At 37.6% G+C, this 5,896-nt stretch overlaps 1 long non-coding RNA gene across 1 annotated transcript; it reads right to left on the bottom strand.

Annotated features, from left to right (window-relative positions):
* Positions 1-859: 859 nt before the first annotated feature.
* On the bottom strand, positions 860-5,586 carry LOC148863579 (uncharacterized). Its single transcript, XR_016108907.1, has 3 exons — positions 5,036-5,586; positions 2,844-2,972; positions 860-1,043 (listed from the first exon to the last, which is right to left on the bottom strand). It is a non-coding gene; the product is annotated as an uncharacterized LOC148863579 (long non-coding RNA).
* Between the last annotated feature and the right edge of the window lie 310 nt (positions 5,587-5,896).

Raw genomic sequence — 5,896 nt, 5'->3', positions numbered from 1 at the left:
GGAGTTTATTTATTGACTTGTGTTAGTGTACTTTCATGGTGCTCCTGATGCTTTGTGAAATACCGGGAAACGAGACAACAGCTAAAAGTAAGCTGTTGAACCCTTTTTATTGACAGAAGTACCCCTGGCACGTTAGCGAATCGATACCTTTTTTTTTATTTATTTATTTTTGAAACTGGTTCGGGGGGTTGCTTTAGGGCTCCTCCACCCTCTGAATCGGTTAGACCCCCAATACACTCACTATAGGAGCATATTGGAGGGGTCTCAGAATAATATATATTGACTGATATGGATCGATAGTTTGAACCTTGGATATATTGACAAAAAAAACCCTTTCATGATAGCTTGAAGCCAGGCACCGAAGGTCGATCTAGTATCTCAGTTTGAGGGGTATATCTGCCGCCACACTCCCTTGCTAACTCCCAACGAAACAAGGATACACCAGCGATGGAGATAAAAATACAGTTTACATGGTGTCTTGAATTGATTTCCATCGCCTGCGTGTTTCATTCGGGGTTTCAAGGCAGTGCTGCAATGTCGCAGCAGATATGAACTCAATTTGCTGTGCAAAATTTTCTGAAACAGCTTTAGTTCCTCTTAAAAAAGAGGGAATGCTTCTCAGTTTTCACCGTGGATAACTCGGCCATGGGTCCATGTTTCATAGAATCTTAAACCTTTTCATAATAATATGGATGGTGGCTGGTTTTGATATCCACACTGAAAAGGAACGTTTCCTCATCAGGAGCAAACGGGAGGTTCAAGTTTTTCTTCAAAATCCAAATAAGAGATATGTTTACTCTTTGTCCCATGGTTTTGACATCAACACAGAAAAAGAATATAATACCTGTTAAAAAGCATGTGAGCAGAGGAATATGAATAGAAGCATTAAGGGGGCCAAAAAACCAAAATGTGATTGTAGACATGCTGTCTTCATTCAACTGTACATAAAAATGTCCTCAACATTTGCACTTTTTAGAAAAACTCTTATTTAGTTCCTTTGATGCTAGAAAATGTGCTCAAACTTCAGAAGATCCCTTGCCTTCCTGTTAAAAAGCATGAGTCATTGGTGCTGCCAAGAAAAATGAGAAAATGCATGATCAAAATCACCCATATTCTTGTATCATTTAGATTTATTCCCAAGTATTTTTATAATGGGTTTAGGGCTACTCCTGCATTTTGGTTTTCTCAAATGACATATTTTTCTATTAAAATGCTTTGTTGGCAGACAAACATAAAAAACTACAGTCTACAGTTAATGAACAATATCCACAGCAACAAAAGCCCCTGAGATCATTGATTGAAATAAAGTGCACAGAAAGATAATGGGCAATATCCACAGCAACAGAACAAATTATGAATATCATACAAAACAAATACAAATCAAAAGAAAACTATCAAGAAAACACATGATAGAACATACATGGAACAGGCAAAGGTCCATGTAGTCAATCTCAATCATGGATCCATGTTCCCTCTTCCACTTTTATTTATTAATTTATCCTCCTCTTTATTTTTCAGAAATACAATTTCTTTTGATCTTGTAAGTGATCCCAGAGTCACTTCAGGGGGGCAGTCTTTGATAGTTAAACGACCAGAAAGTGACATGAAAAGATGGATAGATTTTTTTTTTCTTGAAGGAGACAATAGCATATAAGACTTCACCAAATTCCTTAGTGCATTAGGGCATTAATTCATAGTGAAGGACATGAATGAGTGGACCTTTTAGACACAAGAAGACATTGACTTGATGATCAGATTGGTAAATATTAAGAAAAATAGTATTTAATGATTTTTGGGGATGAGCTATTACTCCCAGAATCGTGTAGCTCCCTCTCCTTGAAATGCCAAAAATAAAAGAAAAAAGAAAACTCATAGCATCAAAGCTTCTTTGGACATTTTGAAAGACCTAATCAACATTACTGTTCTTGTTTTCACAGTAACTAGTGTTGATCAGAACCATTTCAAAATGTTGTGTCTGTGACTCTGTGGTGTGTGAATGCAGAAATTTTACTAGTCCAAAATCATAAATAGGAATGAGTGACTTATTCATGGCCTCCTAACGAAATAAGTATGTGAAATGTCCCAAATCCTATTGAATGTCGGTGTCCCAAGTAAAAGGGCACACTTGAAGAGTAAATAATAAGTTACACTTGTGATCATTAGAAAAATCATGATGAAGATGGTACAATTGGATGATAACAGTTTCAAGTTTTATAATGCTGTTTTAAGTGTGAAAATGAGAGAAGTTTGGTTGTTGCTGAATCCCTTGAACCAATAGACACTTCACATACTGGAAAAATTGATAGTTTCGGTCAATGCTTTAAAATGCAGTGGTGTGATACAAGGTATGCCACTACCTGGAGGTGTGAGGCATGGTTCCAAATGCAAGAGGTGTAGGCCTCCTGAGCACAAGGAGGCATAGGCCTCCTTCAGAGGAGTAGTTTTCTTTCTTGTTGTTGTTGTTGTTTTACTCCTTTTTTTTTTTTTTTTTCTTTCTTGAGTTGTGGATGAGGCATACAAAAGGTGTACACTTCATGCAAAAGGTGTTTGATGCATACACACCTCCTGCATACGCCTCAAGGTGTTTTTTTTTTTTTTTTTTTTTTTGAGTGCCTCGCTTGGAGGTGCACCTCCAGTCACACACTTCACATGCTTTTTAAAATAGTGGTTTCAATGGCCTCTAGTTGAAAAAGGATTAATACTTGGTTCACATTCAATACCTACATATGCCAGAACAAATAATGATTACAATATCACATTGAAAAGGGAATACAAGTCCATCAAATGGAAGCAACTTGTAGCATGTTAGTAACTGAGCTTACTACTGATGGAGAGACACTCACTTAACTCTTTTGCCTGTTTCCGACACTGCCATATTATTGATATCGTTCTTCCTGATGCACATTCAGCATACTTTGAAGTGTAATAATCACATTCTTTAAGTGCCTTCTGATTCATTTTGCTATGTAAAGCTGGAAAGTTCAATTAATAAGAACTCATCAAATAATGCATGGATAAAAGATATCAAAAGAAATGAATCATTGACAAAAAGAGTAAATGTCAAGTAACAAATTAACACTTGTACCCAGAATTTTTTTACAAGGAACCCTGATGAAAAAATGAGACACCATTAACGCATCATTAGAAATCTAAAAATGAGACACCGTTTACTAATCCACAACCCCTACTGCTCTACTTAGGAGATATGTTGCTCCTGTTAAAATGTCTTTGGCACAGAATCACAATCACCTATTTGTTTAGCTATTTTCTTTTCCAATTTTGGTTTTGAGAACTCACATATACTGTTTACACTGATGGTTAAAAGTGAAATAGGAAGTGCAAATTTTCCATATGACGAAGTGAAGCAAAATTTCTGTTTGGACTTGTTGGTTGTATTATTGTAGGTTACCATATCTGTATACAAATATTCTTTATTACTCACAAAAAAAAAATCTGTATACAAACATTCTGTGATTGAATATAATGATATATAAATGGTACTGATTTGTATCCAGCATGATGGTGCTTAATTTAGTATTTTGATATGAGTTCGGCTTCAGTCAGGACAAAGCCCATTCAAGCAGCCTTTACTGCCTTATATTGAGATTATCTCCGTACTTATGTGCTTTATTTTATGGACAGATATTCCCAATGCAAGGTTGGAAAAGGCTGTTAGAATAGTGTGGGCACAGGTTTGCCCTGATGGAAGCTGATCTCTTTTGATTTCTCTTGTTTGTTGTACATCTTGAATCTAGAATCATTGTGTAGTTAACATATCCTGAAACTAAAGATAATACTCGTTTTTACAAATGTCATCCATTTCTCCAAAAAGCTTCTAAGTATTCAGTTATTTTATGAAATAAAGGTGAAATATCCACATGTCTAATGAAAATGTATCTAAAAATTATGTGCTATTTTGAGAAAATGTACAATGTTGCATGTTGTCAAACCACTAAAATACTTGAATTGTTGTTCTTGTGGACGTCTTGGCTGGAGAAAGGTTGGGAGGGCGGAGTTGTTTTGGGGTGCCTCTCGTTTGTGCCTCTCGTTTTATTTTGTTTAATTGGATGATGGGGATTTTCTCTTTTACTCATCATCAATAAACTCTTTTTCATTGTTGTTACTGATCCAAAAAAGGTTGCATGTTACAAAGCATGTCTAAGACATTTTTAACTTTGATGAACATTTTAAAGTAGTCAAAAGTTTATATCTTAGAAATCCAGAATAGTATAAGTTACTGCATGTTTGACTAGATAACCACTCAAATAGGCGTTTTTACAGATAATAAGGTTTGGTTTCGTTGATCCGTTTTGTTGGTAGGCCACTCTTGGACAGCTATAGCTAAAGATCAGAGTGACTAAAAAGATTGTGAATTCAGAATAAATTTCTTGATTTCAAGTCACCACCACCAATATACTTCAAAGTAAGTTCATCAATTGGATATCAAGATTAAGCAATTGTCATGATTTTGGAGTCATAGCTCACTAAAAATGGATACCATTTGATGTTCTGAACCACTAACATAGAGAAGTTCTATTAAATCATTTATATTAGACTCGTCCAAACCTCCTTGTAAATAATCTGTGCTAGACATCATATCACACAGGGGAAATCACATTGAAGCATATAATTCAGCAGATCAATGAGCCAATGACTACCAGTACTATTTTCTTTTCTCACTTTTCTCATCCTCTCTAGTCTTAATTATTTTTTCTAATCTTCAGCTGAATGCAGTGGCAAAGGCATATCCTTATACTTTGTATCAAGGTGCAATCTTTAGCACTCTGTTTATTAGAACACCAGATAATCATAAAATTTTGTGCTAAAAAGAATACATTACAACCAAATGCTCATAAATAAGAAACAAAAATGAAGTAATGAGTATCGACTCTTGCTCTGCTCCTACCATGTGGTATCAATTGTGCTATGGAAGGAACTAGTCTTAGCGTTTACCTCTGAAACGCATGTACAGGATTAAAAGAAGGTGATTTCGAGGGAAGATACCAAAGAAAACAGAGAGAAAAATGGAGCTTGCCTTCTTCTACTTTCTTCTTGACATGATTTTCTCTGGCTTCCTGGACGTATCCATCCCATCGACAAGTGACAACCCAAAACCCACTTCACCTTTACGCCATGGTTTACAGTCGGGGCTGTTTGGATCCACGAGGAAGCTGGCACCAAAAAAGAAAAGAAAATCGAACTTGCCAATCTTTTCTCATCGGCTCACGACTATCCTGGTTTAAATCGAAGCGAAACAATATAACACCCGCAACCAAATGATTCCTCTTAATCTGTGCGAACGGTGCTCAGGTTGTGGGACCAAGTTTTCAATCTCAAATCCACCGTTCGTGTAAAATTAAAAGGCAATTAGTGTGGATCCACACCTTCTCTTGTGTACACTGTCCACTGTCCACCAACCGTGGACAACGTTCCGGCCAAAACGAACAGCTTTGAACTGTAGTGTTAAGTGAAACTCTATAAACCAATATATTGCGGTTGAATAGCTCGAGAACAGACGGAGGAGAATCATTGCTAATAAATGTTCATCCATGGAGGATCCAACAGGAAGAAAGGGAGCTCCCCCCCCCTCCTCCTATCACAGTCGTCTCGAATTTTTAGAGGTGATGAGGGTTGATTTCGCCCTCCAGTAAAATTGTGACACATGGCACTCCGTGACAACTAGGAAAACACCCAGCCAACAAAATTACGAAGTTGGTGACCCACCCGGGCACCTGTCTGGCCGGCCTGGCGCGACCTACGCACGGCACGCACGAACTGCGCGTGGCCTAGCGCACGGCCTACGCGACCTGGCCGACCTGGACCAGCCTAGCGCATGATCCGACCAAAGCGCCAGCTTGACGACCTGATCTAGACACTGACCCGCCGACTGACACAG

The sequence above is a fragment of the Nelumbo lutea genome, chromosome 3 (assembly GCF_056320005.1).
Source record: "Nelumbo lutea isolate HS-2025 chromosome 3, American lotus-T2T, whole genome shotgun sequence".
NCBI lineage: Eukaryota > Viridiplantae > Streptophyta > Magnoliopsida > Proteales > Nelumbonaceae > Nelumbo > Nelumbo lutea.
This window is presented reverse-complemented; position numbering and strand designations above follow the sequence as displayed.